Raw genomic sequence first — 15,288 nt, 5'->3', positions numbered from 1 at the left:
GGTGAAAGAGGAGAGTGAAAAAGTTGGCTTAAAACTCAACATTCAGAAAACGAAGATCATGGCATCTGGTCCCATCACTTCATGGGAAATAGATGGGGAAACAGTGGAAACAGTGTCAGACTTTATTTTTCTGGGCTCCAAAATCACTGAAGATGGTGACTGAAGCCATGAAATTAAAAGACACTTACTCCTTGGAAGAAAAGTTATGACCAACCTAGATAGCATATTGAAAAGCAGAGGCATTACTTTGCCAACAAAGGTCCGTCTAGTCAAGGCTATGGTTTTTCCAGTGGTCATGTATGGATGTGAGAGTTGGACTGAGAAGAAAGCTGAGCACTGAAGAATTGATGGTTTTGAACTGTGGTGTTGGAGAAGACTCTTGAGAGTCCCTTGGACTGCAAGGAGATCCAACCAGTCCATTCTGAAGGAGATCAGCCCTGGGTGTTCTTTGGAAGGAATGATGCTAAAGCTGAAGCTCCAGTACTTTGGCCACCTCATGTGAAGAGTTGACTCATTGGAAAAGACTCTGATGCTGGGAGGGATTAGGGGCAGGAGGAGAAGGGGACAGCAGAGGATGAGATGGCTGGATGGCATCACTGACTCAATGGACGTGAGTCTGAGTGAACTCCGGGAGTTGGTGATGGACAGGGAGGCCTGGCCTGCTGCGATTCATGGGGTCGCAAAGAGTCGGACATGACTGACTGACTGAACTGAACTGAACTGATATAGGAGGGAGTCTGTTGTAGTGGACATGGGTAAAAAGCTGGCGGGGTTAAGGGGAGAGCAGGGGGAGAATGAGAGCTGAGGGTTGAGGAGAAAGGCATGTAGGACCTGTACCCTGGAAGGGGGAAGGGAGAGGAAAGCCCGATGTGATAGTAAGTCTCGGAAGGTGTGTGGAGAACAGACTGTTAAAGGGGCATATCTAGAGAGTTTATTTGCTTCAGGTACGAGGGCTGCGATAGCAGCCATGGCCTGTATACAGGGAGGCCACCTGTTGGTCACAAGCTGTTTTGATAGATAGGCTATGGTAGCCCAGGTGTCTCCGGCCCACTGACACAGAAGTCCCAGGGCCTGTCCTTGGTTGGAATGGGCAAAGAGAAAGAATGATCTGGTGTGATCTGGCAGGTGGAGAGTTGGCACTCGGAGGAGGCTCTGGGTGAGCTGGTGAAGAGAATTGGCCAGCAAAGAAGGGGTTAAAGAGGGGCTCATCCAGACATCCTTTAGTTGCCTCACAGTGTGGCTTTGCAATGAGGGAGAAGTTAGGGATCCAGATACAGATAGGTTTAGGAGGCTGAGGATAGACAGGAGTTCCCTTTTCGTTTTTGGAGGTGGACAGTTAATAAAGGCCTGGAGTCTATCTGGGGGAATAGTTATTTGTTGATGGGATATGGAGAGCCCCAGGTAGGTGACATTTGTCTGGGCTATTTGGGCTTTAGATTGGGATACTCGATAACCCCAGGATCCCAGGGCCCCAAGGGGTTTGGTAGTATGTTGGAGGCAGAGTTTTCGGGTTGGGCTACAAAGGAGGATGTCATCTACGTATTGGAAGAGATGACTTGGGGCTAGGTCAGGTGTCTGTAGGTCCTTTTGTAAAGCCTGTCCAAAAAAGTGAGGACTGTCTCTGAACCCCTGGGGGAGAACTGTCCATGTTAGTTGTTGGGAAACGTGAGTCTTGGGGTCTTGCCAGGTGAAGGTCAAAAGGGGTTGGGAGAGGGGATGGAGGGGGATGGTGAAAAAGGCATCTTTGTGATCTAATACTGTCAAGTGGGTTGCAGTCGGGGGTATGGTAGACAGCAGGGTGTAAGGGTTAGGGACTACTGGGAATGTCGGTGTGATGGCCTCATTGACTTTTCACAGATCCTGGACCAGTCTCCAAGAGTTTGGTACCTTCCTTACTGCCAGAATAGGGGTGTTGTGTGGTGAATGGGTAGGAATTAAGATAGAGGCTTGAAGAAGACGGTCTATGACAGGCTTAAGTCCCTTGTGGGCCTCCGGGGTGAGAGAGTACTGTTGTTGGGTGACTATAGTCGAGGGGTCTTTTAGGGTAATGTGGACTGGGGGGTGATGTTCGGCTATGGATGGGTGATCAGTGTTCCAGACTTGGGGGATTAAGGTGGGTAGATCCAAGGGAAGGTCAGGGGTGAGGGATAGGGACTGTCCAGGGGCCATCTGCATGCAGAATATAGACTGTTACGAGGGGTGGTATGGCAATAAAGACCCCCAATTTGGATAACAAATCTCTCCCTAGGAGTGCCATTGGGCACTGAGGCATTATGAGGAATGAGTGTATAAGGGTCGATTTTCTAAATTGACAGAGTAATGGAGGGCTGATTTTTGGCTTTAGGGGAACTCCAGAGACCCCCTTGATTGTGACTTCTGAGTCTTGAGTTGGACCAGAGTAGGAAGTTAAGAGAGAGAAAGTGGCTCCAGTGTCTACCATAAAAGAGGTCTTTTTTCCAGCCACTACCCTGTCTACCCTAAGTTCCGAGCTCATGTTCAGGTCATGGGCCAGGGGCCTGGAACCCGGGCCCCGTCATTGGAACAACTGTAGTAGGGTTGGGCTGGGGTTCTGGGGAGAAGTGGAGATTTCCCCAGGGGTGCCAGGGTGTCCCTGTGGACATCCCACTCTCCAGGTCTGGGAGGTGGGGACCTCCCCAGGGGTGCCAGGGCGTGGGGGGACAGTGCATCTTCCAGTGTCCCCATTGGCCACAAGTTGGGCATGCTTTTGTGGGGGGCCGCGGGTTTGGGCATGCCTTTGCCCAGTGTCCTGACTGGATGCATCGGAAGCAGGATCCAGGGGGTTCTTAAGCCCTGTTCTGGGATGACTTGGGCCAGGCTGATCTCTTCACTTAATTGCTGCCGCCAAAAAGGCATATTTAGCTTTTCTCTCACGTTCTTTTTCTCTCTTAGCCTCCTCCTCCCCATTATTGAACACCTTGAAGGCAACTTCTAGAAGGTCTCTTTGGGGAGTCTCAGGGCCTTTTTCTAGTTGTCGAAGAAGTTTGCATCTGATATCAGGGGCTGACTGGCTGATGAATTGAATGTGAAGGTAGAGTAATCTGGCGGGGGTGGTGATATCTAGGTTGATATACTTCTGGTCTGCCTCTGTGAGGCGTGCCAAGAATAAGGCTGGACTTTCGTCTGCCCCTTGGGTGATTTCTCTGACTTTATCATAGTTGACATGGATATGAGTATGTTTTGCATTCCTTCTAGAATGCAGGTAATCATATGATTGAGTCTCCTGATACCTGGGTCACCGGGCTGGTAAGTCCAGTGGGGATGAGGCACCGCCTCATCAGCACCTGGGCTCTCCCGGTCTTGGTTATATGAATGGTCAGCATGGGCTTTTGCCACTTGTCGGATACGGTCCTTTTCGTCAGGGGTGAGAGTGGCATTTAGGATATAGTAGACGTCACTCCATGTGAGGTTATAGGCCTGGGAGAGCCTCAGGAATTCTTTTCTCTATCTGGTAGGATTTTCAGAAAATGATCCTAACTTTTCTTCTATCTGGCTCATATCTGACAATGAAAATGGACTCGGGTGGGGCCCTCTGGTCTTGCCATCTCTCTCAGGGAAACATGTGCGGCAGTGGGGGAAGGAAGGGGATAGGGGGAGTCGGGGAGATGGGGTAGCGGGGTGGAGGGGGAGTCAGGAGAGGTAGAGCCAGTAGGTGAGTTGGATGAAGGGGAAGGAGAGGGTTGGAGGGTGGCGGGTAGGGAGGGGGCTCGTCTGTGGGTTGAACTCTGGGGGGCGGGCGCAGAAGGTCACGGTCTGTGGTTAGTTGATGAAGAAGAGCCCTTTTACTTGGGAGGCAAGATGCATAGAAGGACCTCGTGGGTGGAGCAGGCCTTGTATAGGGAGGGCCTGCTCCGAAGGGCCCAAAAGGCTAGCTTGGGCATAGGGGACCTCCGACCACTTGCCATTCCGTTTAAGAAGTCTGTGAGATTTTGAAGAATGTTAAAGTCAAATGTGCCAGCTTCAGGCCAGCGGTCTTGATTGTCTAATTGGTGTTGAGGCCAAATCTGTGTACAGAGTTTTTTTAAACGGTTAGCTTTGAGTTCAGTGAGTGAGAGTGGTTTGAGATTTTTGAGAACACAGATCAGAGGGGAATCTTTTGGGACAGATTAGCCAGACCCCGTAATTGAAAGGCAAGCGAAGGCTCCTATTGAGAGCTCGAGTCGTCACCCATAGTCACAATAGGAGTTATGAGAAGAGAGGTCTGTGTCGAGGTGGAGCGTCCCCCACCGTCGCCTATAGAGTGGCCCTGGGCTGGGGGTCCCCAGGACCCAGACAGGACTGAGTTCTAGGCTGCCTTTAGAACATCGTCCAGATCTTACCTTAATCTAGGGGCTGGCTTGAGTGGAGTGTTGCATGTAGAGCAGTCGAATGGCAAGAGTTTTCTCTTCGGGAGGTCGTCAGAGAGAAAGAGAGGGAGAGGGAGTAGAGCTGAGGCCTGGGGGTACGCAAAGCACCAATAAAGCCTTAGGCCAAGGCTTGCAGTGCTCACAAAGGCACTAGGCGTCCCTGAGGGGAACTTGAGCCCTGGCAGAAAAGTGAGCTCAGCAGATGTTCACGCTCCTAGACTCCAGGAAAAGGGAAAACAATGAGAGTGAGGGAGAGTGAAAGAGAGTGAGCCGAGTGCCTCGCCTCTTTCCAGGTTTCAGCACGAAGAATGTAAGGTATAGTTCGGGCCAAGGCAGAAAGAGGAAAGATGACCTCAACAGAAGTAGGTTACCTTCATTCAGGCAAGGAGGGGCAACAGTCGGCCTAGCGACCAGGCTGAGCGCAGAGAGGGATCAGGGAGGCTCCATACTTATAGGGAGGTTTGTGGAAGCGATAAGGGAAACGTTAATCAGGCGGGATGTTTTGGGTATTCTTTAGTTGAGATGGCATTTGTGGTTGGGCAGGGGGTGAAAAGTCTTCTGGGCAGGTGTAGGGGGTGAAAGGTTTCCAGACAGGGGGTGATAATTCCCAGATAGATGCAACCAGCCTGGAGCCTCAGGGCAGGACCTGAAGTTCTGTTTTGTTTTCTCCGAAGTTAGATGATTCAGCAAGGGCCTTTGAAACTGTTGTTTTCTTTTCTAGGCCCAAAAGACTCCTTCACACGGAACCTTCTACAACCTGACTCCAGAAGAAATTGATTTCTTCACTCTCATTCTCTACATCATTTTACATCCTAATGAACACTGTTCCTCCTCAGATTCAAACCACCACCAACTTGGGTCCTTTCTCCCCTTGCCCTGACTGGCCTCTCCCTGTCTTTCTAACTATAATAGCACTCAATCTTAATCCTTGCTATAGGCCCAGTAACTGCCTCCCCTCAGGACTGGCCACCTACCGTTCGTCTTTCCATGGGTATCGCCTACATTGCTAGCTGTGTTCTACTCCTCGGGTGCTCTTTCCTCTGCGCTGCCTAACTGACAGCCCATGACTCCTCTGTTCCTTATCCTTGCTGCACTCCCCAGCCTTCTGGCTACTCCCTGCCCCTGCTCTGACATTTATTCCTATGTACATTCCTCATGTTATAATACAGCTCCAAAACCATGCACCATGAACCTCGGGGGTGGGAAGTCCAAATCCCTACTCACTGTTAAAGTACAAAAGAGAGGGAGTTTCGTGAGTACCTGCCATAAGCCAAATGGAAGAAACATATGTTTCTATCCCATTACCCACTGGGGGTACTCAGACAGGGGAGGGGTACTAGATCAAAATCGGGAAAAGAAGCAAGAACAAGTCATAAAGAACATAATTTCCCTGTTATAAGCGACCCCTGAGCCTTATAAATGCCTAGACCTCCTTTCCCAATTACGGGAGGTCTCCTAAAACCTCCCTCTGGCAACCAACACCTTACCCGCCTTCTCAACTCTTCCTTCCAATTCTTCCAGTACACACAACACACATCCCAGTATTGGATATGCATGTCACTGGCTCTCTCACCACACATAGCAATTCCTTTACCTTCAACCTGGCTGTTAGAGGGCAACTATACCTCCCCCTGCTTATTTAACTTATATGCAGAGTACATCATGAGAAACACTGGGCTGGAAGAAGCACAAGCTGGAATCGAGATTGCTGGGAGAAATATCAATAACCTCAGATATGCGGATGACACCACCCTTACGGCAGAAAGTGAAGAGGAACTAAAAAGCCTCTTGATGAAAGTGAAAGTGGAGAGTGAAAAAGATGGCTTAAAGCTGAACATTCAGAAAACGAAGATCATGGCATCCGGTCCCATCACTTCATGGGAAGTAGATGGGGAAACAGTGGAAACAGTGTCAGACTTTATTTTTTTGGGCTCCAAAATCACTGCAGATGGTGACTGCAGCCATGAAATTAAAAGACACTTACTCCTTGGAAGGAAAGTTATGACTAACCTAGATAGCATATTCAAAAGCAGAGACATTACTTTGCCAACAAAGGTTCATCTAGTCAAGGCTATGGTTTTTCCTGTGGTCATGTATGGATGTGAGAGTTGGACTATGAAGAAGGCTGAGTGCGGAAGAATTGATGCTTTTGAATTGTGGTGTTGGAGAAGACTCTTGAGAGTCTCTTGGACTGCAAGGAGATCCAACCAGTCCATTCTGAAGATCAGCCCTGGGATTTCTTTGGAAGGAATGATGCTAAAGCTGAAACTCCAGAACTTTGGCCACCTCATGTGAAGAGTTGACTCATTGGAAAAGACTCTGATGCTGGGAGGGATTGGGGGCAGGAGGAGAAGGGGATGACAGAGGATGAGATGGCTGAATGGCATCACTGACTCAATGGACGTGAGTCTGGGTGAACTCCAGGAGTTGGTGATGGACAGGGAGGCCTGGCGTGCTGCGATTCATGGGGTCACAGAGAGTTGGACTCGACTGAGCGACTGAACTGAACTGAACTGATACCTCCCCTTCCCAACAAAAAACTACACAACTCATTGGGCCAGTCTCTGACAATGTCCTACTCTCAGCCTCTTCAAACCTAAGCTGTATTAACTACTCTAGTCCCAACTACACTGGTCTTGCAAACTCTGCTCCCTCCTTCTGTTCCACTTGGGTTCTCTGGAACAGCACAAATAATTGGACCAATCCAGGAATCTTCATTCTCTGTGGGACCTATGCATATTCATGTCTCCTGTTGGACCCCCCTGGACCTTGCATCTTGGTCTTCCTGACCCCGGGTCTAATATTCCTCAAAGAAGAAGAGATAGAACAAATAGTCTACCCACAAGGGGAACTTTCCCACAGAAAAAGAGGAGCTGTCATAGCCCCCCTCCTGATTAGGACTGGCATAGCAGCAGCCCTAGGCACCAGGATTGGAGGCATCTCGACCTCTGCCCATTTCTACTACAAGCTGTCCCAAGAACTTAATGAAGACATGGAGCAGGTAGTGGAGCCCTTCGTTTCAATTCAAAGACAAATTGACTCATTAGCTTCTGTGGCCCTTCAAAATAGGCGAGCCCTGGACCTTCTCACCACAGAAAAGGGAGGGACCTGCCTTTTCCTAGGAGAGGACTGCTGCTATTTTGTTAATGAAATGGGCATAGTCCAGGGCAGAGTCAAAGAACTTAGAAACAGAATTGAATGCCACAGAAAAGAGTTACAAAACCTTTACAGTCCCCAAAACCTGTTCCAACAAGTCCTCCCTTGGTTGCTCCCTTTCCTGGCACCACTGGTACTTATCATTCTATTCCTCTTATTTGGACCCAGTCTCTTCAATCTCTTTCAAAAGTTTCTCCAAGAACAGATCCAGGCCATCTCTCAAGATCAGGTCAAGACCATTCTTCTCAAGAGCCTCACCCCAAGCTCAGAAAAAGGAGACTCTGGGCCCTAGGATGATCCTCCATTCCAGACCCAAAATCATCATCCCCATCCAGCATGAAGTAGCCAGAGAGATACGGTGCCCTTTTCCCCATTTTTTAATGATTTCAGGGTCTGGAATGAAGGAGTCTGTTGGGCCTAGAAAAGAAAACAACAGTTTCAAAGGCCCTTGCTGAATCATCTAACTTCGGAGAAAACAAAACAGAACTTTAGGTCCCACTCTGATGCTCCAGGTTGGTTGCATCTATCTGGGACTTATCACCCCCTGTCCGGAAACCTTCCACCCCCTACACCTGCCCAGAAAACTTATCACCCCCTGCCCAACTACAAATGCCATCTCAACTAAAGAATACCCAAAACATCCCATCTGATTAACGTTTCCCTTATCGCTTCCACAAACCTCCCTATAAATATGGAGCCTCCCTGATCCCTCTCTGCGCTCAGCCTGGTCCTTAGGCCAACTGTTGCCCCTCCTTGCATGAATGAAGGTAACCTACTTCTGTTGAGGTCGACTTTCCTCTTTCTGCCTCAGCCTGGACTGTACCTTACAGTGACAGGAAATGAATAGTCTTCTACTTGTGTAACCAGTTTCTGGGTGTAAGGGGAAGGTTAGGAATCAGTATAGATCTGGAATTGCTTATTGACCAGTTCAGGGTGGAGCTGGAAGCACACAAACCTGTCCTACATAAATAGACCAGGGGAGGAGTACACAAAAGGGCTTGAAGCAAGACCTGGACCAAGTGTCTTCCAAGGAGCTGAAGAGACAGCCAGCAGGAGAGGCTAATGGGACTTCCAACTCCAACAGGCCCTACGGTGAGTTTGCACAGGCAAGGGCCACAAAATGTGGATGGAAGTCTGAGCAGCAAATATTTTTAGATATTGGATCCTATCTTGCTTGCATGTGTGTGTGCTTGCTAAGTCTGACCAGTCGTGTTCGACTCTTTGCGACCTTATGGACCGTAGCTTACCAGGCTTCTCTGTCCATGGTGAGAGGGTAACAGGCAGGAAGGCCAGGGGTCTCCAAACGGAGGAATTAGGCTGTAAGTGTCAGACATTTTTATCTCTCTTAAGTGGCAGGAGGAAACAACCTAGCGATATTTTTTTCCCTTCTTTATACAAATTTAAAAGGAGGTTTCTCTTAAAATACTGTGTTCCCATAATGACACCTGGTTCCACCTGAAGTTATCTATTCTCAAACCTGGAGTCAACCAATGCATTTTTCTTATGGAAATGTTTGTCTTAAGTCATGTTAATGTGCTATGCATTTACCCCAGACTCTGTCTTCAAGTTGGTTCTGCCTAATGGCTCAGAACCTACTTGACAAATCATTATGTTATACTTAGTCATTGTTTCCCTAATCTATGTAAACAAAACTATTTGTATGGTAATGTGCTCTTCTACAAGATTCAAGTCATTCATTTTATGGCCCGGGAAGACTTGTCTGGTGCCAAGATTATCCCAAAATACATCTTACGGATGAGGGGCCTGGTGCCATTCTGAGTTTTAAGACATTCCTTTCTTTCATTAACAAACTCTAGTGACTATATAACATCTAGCTGAAGACTAGCAGGGGGGTACTCTTTCTGCCCCCTTCTGATGCCTATGTCAGAAGCTTTCTCTATCTCCTTTATACTTTAATAAAACTTTATTACACAAAAGCTCTGAGCGATCAAGCCTCGTCTCTGGCCCCGGATTAAATTCTTCTCTTCCAGAGGCCAAGAATCCTGGCCTCTTTTCGCGGTTCAGCAACAACCTTTTAGTGGGATTCTCCAGGCAAGAATACTGGAGTATGTTGCCATGCCCTCCTCAGGGGATCTTCCCAACCCAGGGATCGAACACACAAGTCTCATGTCTCCTGCATTGGAAGACAGGTTCTTTACCACTAGCACCACCCAGGAAGCTCTCTATTATTCCCATATTAATAATGGAGAAGAGAATCTCCACAAGGGTGTTGGTCTGGATTTTTTTTTTAATGTTTATTTATTTGTCTGATGGGTCTTAGTTGCACCACATGGGATCTTCATGTGTCATGTGAGAATTTTTGTTGTGCTACACAGACTCTCTAGTTGTGGCACGTAGGTTCAGTAGTTACAGCATGTGGACTTAGCTGCTTCCTTGTGTATGGGATCTTAGTTACCTGATCAGAGATCAAATCTGTGTCCCCTGCATTGCAAGGTGGACTCTTGACCACCAGACTGCCAGGGAAGTCCTAGTCTGGATGTTTTTTGATGTGGGTTACTGGTACCCAGTAAGGAAGAAGGATAGATACAATGGACAAAAATGCCTGCTGGTAGACGAAACAGTAGGTGCTGAATTCTAGGAGGACAGATGAGACTGGAGGTTCCCTGTAAGACTGGGGAATTCATCCACCAAGAGACTGGGGAAAGAAATCATGGGCCTCACTGAATCAGGGCTAGATGTGGTCGAATATTCTGCAAGCAGGTTATTTAGCTTGACAGTTTAGTAATGCTTCACTTATATGGGTATAACCAAAAGTCAGAAAGGATATAAACATTTCATGAGTAGTCAAAAATGAATATTTCAGTTTGCATTCTTTGGTTTTAGAATAGCCTCAGAGCTCTTGGTTCAGCTGTCTCCATTCTTCTTGTGCATATAATTCCAAGGAGTGTAATTATCTGATCGCTGACCAACTAGATGAAAAGCAGCAAGAAGCCAGGAAGTGAGGGCACCAAATGGACAATTAAGAAGCAACAGCTGACAGCCTATGTTACAGTTTGTCGTTGTTATTCAGTCACTAAGTTGTGTCCATGTCATTGCAACCCCAGTGATTGTAGCCCACCAGGCTCTTCTGTCCATGGGGTTTTCCAGGCAAGAATACTGGAGTGAGTTGCCATTTCCTTCTCCAGGGGATCTTCCAAGACCAGGAATCGAACCCATGTCTCAAGCATTGGCAGGCAGATTCTTTTACTACTGAGCCATCAGTAGGGAATCAATGACTATTAAAAAGTGAACATACACACTGGTACCTCCAGATGCTCCAGCCTCCCAGCCTTTCCCCAGCACTTCCCAATCTCTTTATAATCTATCAACTAAAGAGTTAACTTCTAGCAGAGCAGAGTTCTCCAGACCCTGCCTTAGCACCAAGTGTCATTTCTGTATCGATTGGTCTTCTGTTGTTGCTGAGTGGCTAAGTCCTGTCCAACTCTTTGCAACATCATAGACTGCAGCAAGCCAGGCTTCCCTGCCCTTTACTATCTCCTGGAGTTTGGTCAAATTCATGTCCACTGAGTCAGTGATGCTATTTAACCATCTCATCCTCTTCTGCCCTCTTCTCCTCCTGCCCTCAGTCTTTCCCAATATCAGGGTCTTTTCCAATGAGTTGGCTCTTCGCATCAGGTGGCCAAAGTATTGGAGATTCAGCTTCAGCATCAGTTCTTCCAATGAATATTTCCTTTAGGATTGACTGGTTCGATCTCCTTGCAGTCCAAGGGACTCTGAAGAGTCTTCTCCAGCACCACAGTTTGAAGTCATCAGTTCTTCAGTGCTCAGTCTTCTTTATGGTCCAACTATCACATCCATACATGACTATTGGAAAAGCCATAGCTTTTACTATACTACATTCTGTATGTTACATGCCTTCTATATGTTAATAATTTGATTATTTTACCCATGAACATGGGTGTACATTGCTTTAATAATTGAGAGATGAAATTCCTCTCTCAACATCTAAAACAAGAAATCCAAAAGTGTAACAGTTAGGGTTGTTTCAAGTAGGGAGAGGACTCATAAAATTATAGGCCCAGTGGGCATAAATATATTATGATGAAGGATAATAATTGATATTTATATTAGTGGGTCTTGGTCATTAAGAAAAGTTTAATTGTTTGCCACATACCAGGTGCTACTCTTACTATTACATCCTCAGGAGTATTGTATCCTCAGGATGAGGTTGCTGTTGTTCAGTTGCTCAGCTTAATCTATTGCAGACAACAGGCAAGAGCATGGTACACCTTAAAAGTTTTAATCCAAAGTGGACGAAGCATCTTAGAGGTGCTTATATAGAATTGAACCCTTGCTCATCTAGACAACTAACTTCTTGAGAATGATTCAGTCTTCAGGACTCCAGAGCTGGAACTCCTAAATGAAACAGAACAATGGCCTGTCTGTATTACTTATGGCCAAAATGTATGTGTTCTTGTGTAGCCAAATTCATCTTTCCATGCCAGTCCTGTGCAAACCTAAGCATTGGCTCCCTTGGGCTTACAGTACTTCCCTGTTTATGTGGGCTGATAGTATTTCCCTGTACACCTGGGCTTATCACCCCTCCCTGCTCACCTGGACTGACCATATCTCCTTGTTCACCTGTGTTAATCACTTCTTTCTGCTCACCTGGGCTGATTACCCATCCCTGCTCATCCAGACTGATCACTCTTCTCTGCCCCCTGGACTGGTGTTGCTTCCTGGTTTATCTGAGCTGACCACACCTCACTGCCCTCCCTTTTTCTTTGCCTCGGTGGGCCTCCTTCATGCAGCTGTGGTGGCACCAAGAAGAAACAAGTCTCCTTTGTCATTTCTGACATTATGTCGTGATTAAAAATGGCATACTTGTCAACTCATCTCAGACAGCCGCTCAAATCACAGTCTCCAGAAAAACAGTTGAGAATAAGACACATCCTTGATGAGCTGGAGATATGGGTGGATGAAAGCAGAAAAGACAAGTTCAGAGTGTAATGTGGCACATGATAAAAACCGAAACAATATGCTTTTCAAATACAGGGCGGAAACATGTTCAAGGTTAATGGAAAATTTTAGGGTCAAAGAAGACAGTGAGCTAGAAAGTAGGCAACAAATGTGACCTTGACCGATTCTATGTGGATTAGGTCACTGGAGTCTTCTACACAGGAGAGGGAGGGGACCCAGAATCCCCACCCCTCTCTAGTAAGGTGCCCTCATTAGCACCTTGATGGGACTTGACTAGTCTGATCACTTTATTAACATAATCATTCACCCTAACCACTTATTCGCAGTGTTAGCCAGCTGTACAGACTAGCAGCTGGCCAAAGAGGCAGAAAAACCCAGGAAAAGCTGCAGGTCTGATGGATGGATGCATGTTCTGCAGTAGGGTTCCAGGCGAGGGATGCTAACATTACAGATGCCCAAAAGCAACTGTGCACTTACTTCAAAGATTTCGCAGAGCAATAAGGAACCAGGGCTCTCTCAGGCATCCCAAAGCGCTGACCCCAGGAACACACTTCTCACACACAAATGAGAGATGGAGCGTGGGAGCCATTGGAAACGGCCGACACTCAGGCCAGACCATGTGGCTCCAGGAACCCTCCTTTCTCTGTGGGTCTATTCCTGTCTCCTCTCATTCTCCTTTCCGCATCCCTCTCTCTGCAGTTTCCCCTGTCTTACACTCTGGCTTACTTGAGTTCCTTCTCACATCAGCAAAGCCCCTTGGCTTCTCCACATCAGGATCTTTCTGGCTCCCTCTGCAGTTCTCTAATTCTTTCTGTGATTCTCAAGAAAAAAGTTTAGATGGCTCAGTTTTTGTTTTCCTGCCAGTTGGGTATCAGGGCTCCCTGGCATGTCTAAAAGTCCTAAAGGTAGATGCCCAGCTCAGTGTCCTCAGAAGAACTGGGGTCTTACACGGTGGCCCTTTCAGCCAGACCTGGGCCCAGCAGGCTGGGATCTAATTTCCTTAGCAAAAACTGGGCAGTGGATTTCCTATTTCTGGAAACCTGGAAAGCTGTTTCAGTTGGAGATCGAGTTCTGCATTTTCACCTCTGTTCCCTTCCCAACAGGCTAGGTGACAATGATGTCACTTCCTTTCTCCATAAAATGATAATAACACTGTTTGCCACATACCAGGTGCTACTCTTACTATTACATCCTCAGGAGTATTGTATCCTCAGGAGGAGGTTGCTGTTGTTCAGTTGCTCAGGCATGTATAACTCTTTGCAACCCCATGGAATGCAGCACGCCAGGCTTCCCTGTCCTTCAGTATCTCCAGGAGTTTGCTCAAACTCATGCCCATCAAGTCAGTAATGCCATCCAACCATCTCATCCTCTGTTGCTCCCTTTTCCTCCTGCTCTCAGTCTTTCCCAGCATCAGGGTCTTTTCCAGTGAGTCGGCTCTCCACATCAGGTAGCCAAAGTATTGGAGCTTCAACTTCAGCATCAGTCCTTTTAATGAATATTCAGGGTTGATTTCCTTTAGGGTTGACTGGTTTGATCTCCTTGCATGAGGAAGTACTAACCTTAAGTCTTATTAAACTGGAGAAATGGAGGCAAAGAGCAGTTGAATAACTTGCTGAAGGTCACACAGCTAGTAAGTGGTAGAGCAGGGATCTGAACTCTGTTGGTCTGGCCACAGAATCCTTTCTCTCCACCAGAGTTAAATCATGCTACTGTACTGCCATTGCAGCATCCCTCAGACTCCAGGGAAAAGTAGGCCATGAGATTAAAGAAGCTGCAGAGGGCCTTCGCTCTGTTCTACAGAACAGGACGGTCCTTTGTTTCAGGTCAGGAACATTTCTGCCCTTTGCTTGTGTCCTCTGTGAAGGGCATGGGAGGTGCGAGCCTGTCAGCAAGTATAATCTTGAAAACTTCTCTCTCAGCTAACTTCAAGGACTGTTTACCCAAGCGGACACAGGAGGATTAGGCAATTCATTGATCCGGCATGTAGGATGGGTTTGGGTGTGACCAAGTGCACTGTGGCTGTCAGAGTAAATCCATTCCATAGAGCAACTCAGACACCCACAGCAGCTGGGATAGCCCAGGATACATGTTGGGATGTGGCTCGTGAGCTGGGACTCAGCATCCACCAGTGATTCAAGAGTTAGGATGAGGAACTTCCCTGGTGGTCCAGTGGTTAAAACTTTGCCTTCCAACACAGGGGGTGCAGCCCTAGGGCAGCCCTAAGTCTGCATTAGTGGCAGGTGTCTACTGCTGAGGCAGGCAGGAAATACCACGTAGCACCTGGCTGGGAGTTGATGATGGACAGGGAGGCCTGGCTTGCTGCGATTCATGGGGTCGCGAAGAGTCGGACATGACTGAGCGACTGATCTGATCTGATCTGATCTGGGAGCTAAGATCCCTCATGCCTTGTGGCCGGAAAACCAAAACATCAAAAAACGGAAGCAATGTAACAAATTCAATAAAGACTTTAAAAATGGTCCCCACACACACACACACAAAATAGGCTTAAGAAAAAAAGAGGATGAGAACAGAACAGCCTACAGTTGGATTCTCCATTTCATGCTCAAACATGGGGCTTCCCCAGTGACTCAGCAGATAAAGAATCCACCTGTAATGCAGGAGACAGAGAGACGTGGGTTTGATCCCTGGGTCAGGGAGATCCCCTGGAGGAGGAAGTGGCAACCCACTCCAGTATTCTTACCAGGAGAATCCCATGGACAGAGGAGCCTGGGGGGCTACAGTCCATGGAGTCTCGAAAGAGTCGACACCACTGACCACGCATGGGGCCCAGGCCGTCTCTCCAACTGTCTGGCTGAGGGCAGCCCTA

This window comes from Bos javanicus, chromosome 16, assembly GCF_032452875.1.
Source record: "Bos javanicus breed banteng chromosome 16, ARS-OSU_banteng_1.0, whole genome shotgun sequence".
Classification (NCBI taxonomy): Eukaryota; Metazoa; Chordata; class Mammalia; order Artiodactyla; family Bovidae; genus Bos; species Bos javanicus.
This window is presented reverse-complemented; position numbering follows the sequence as displayed.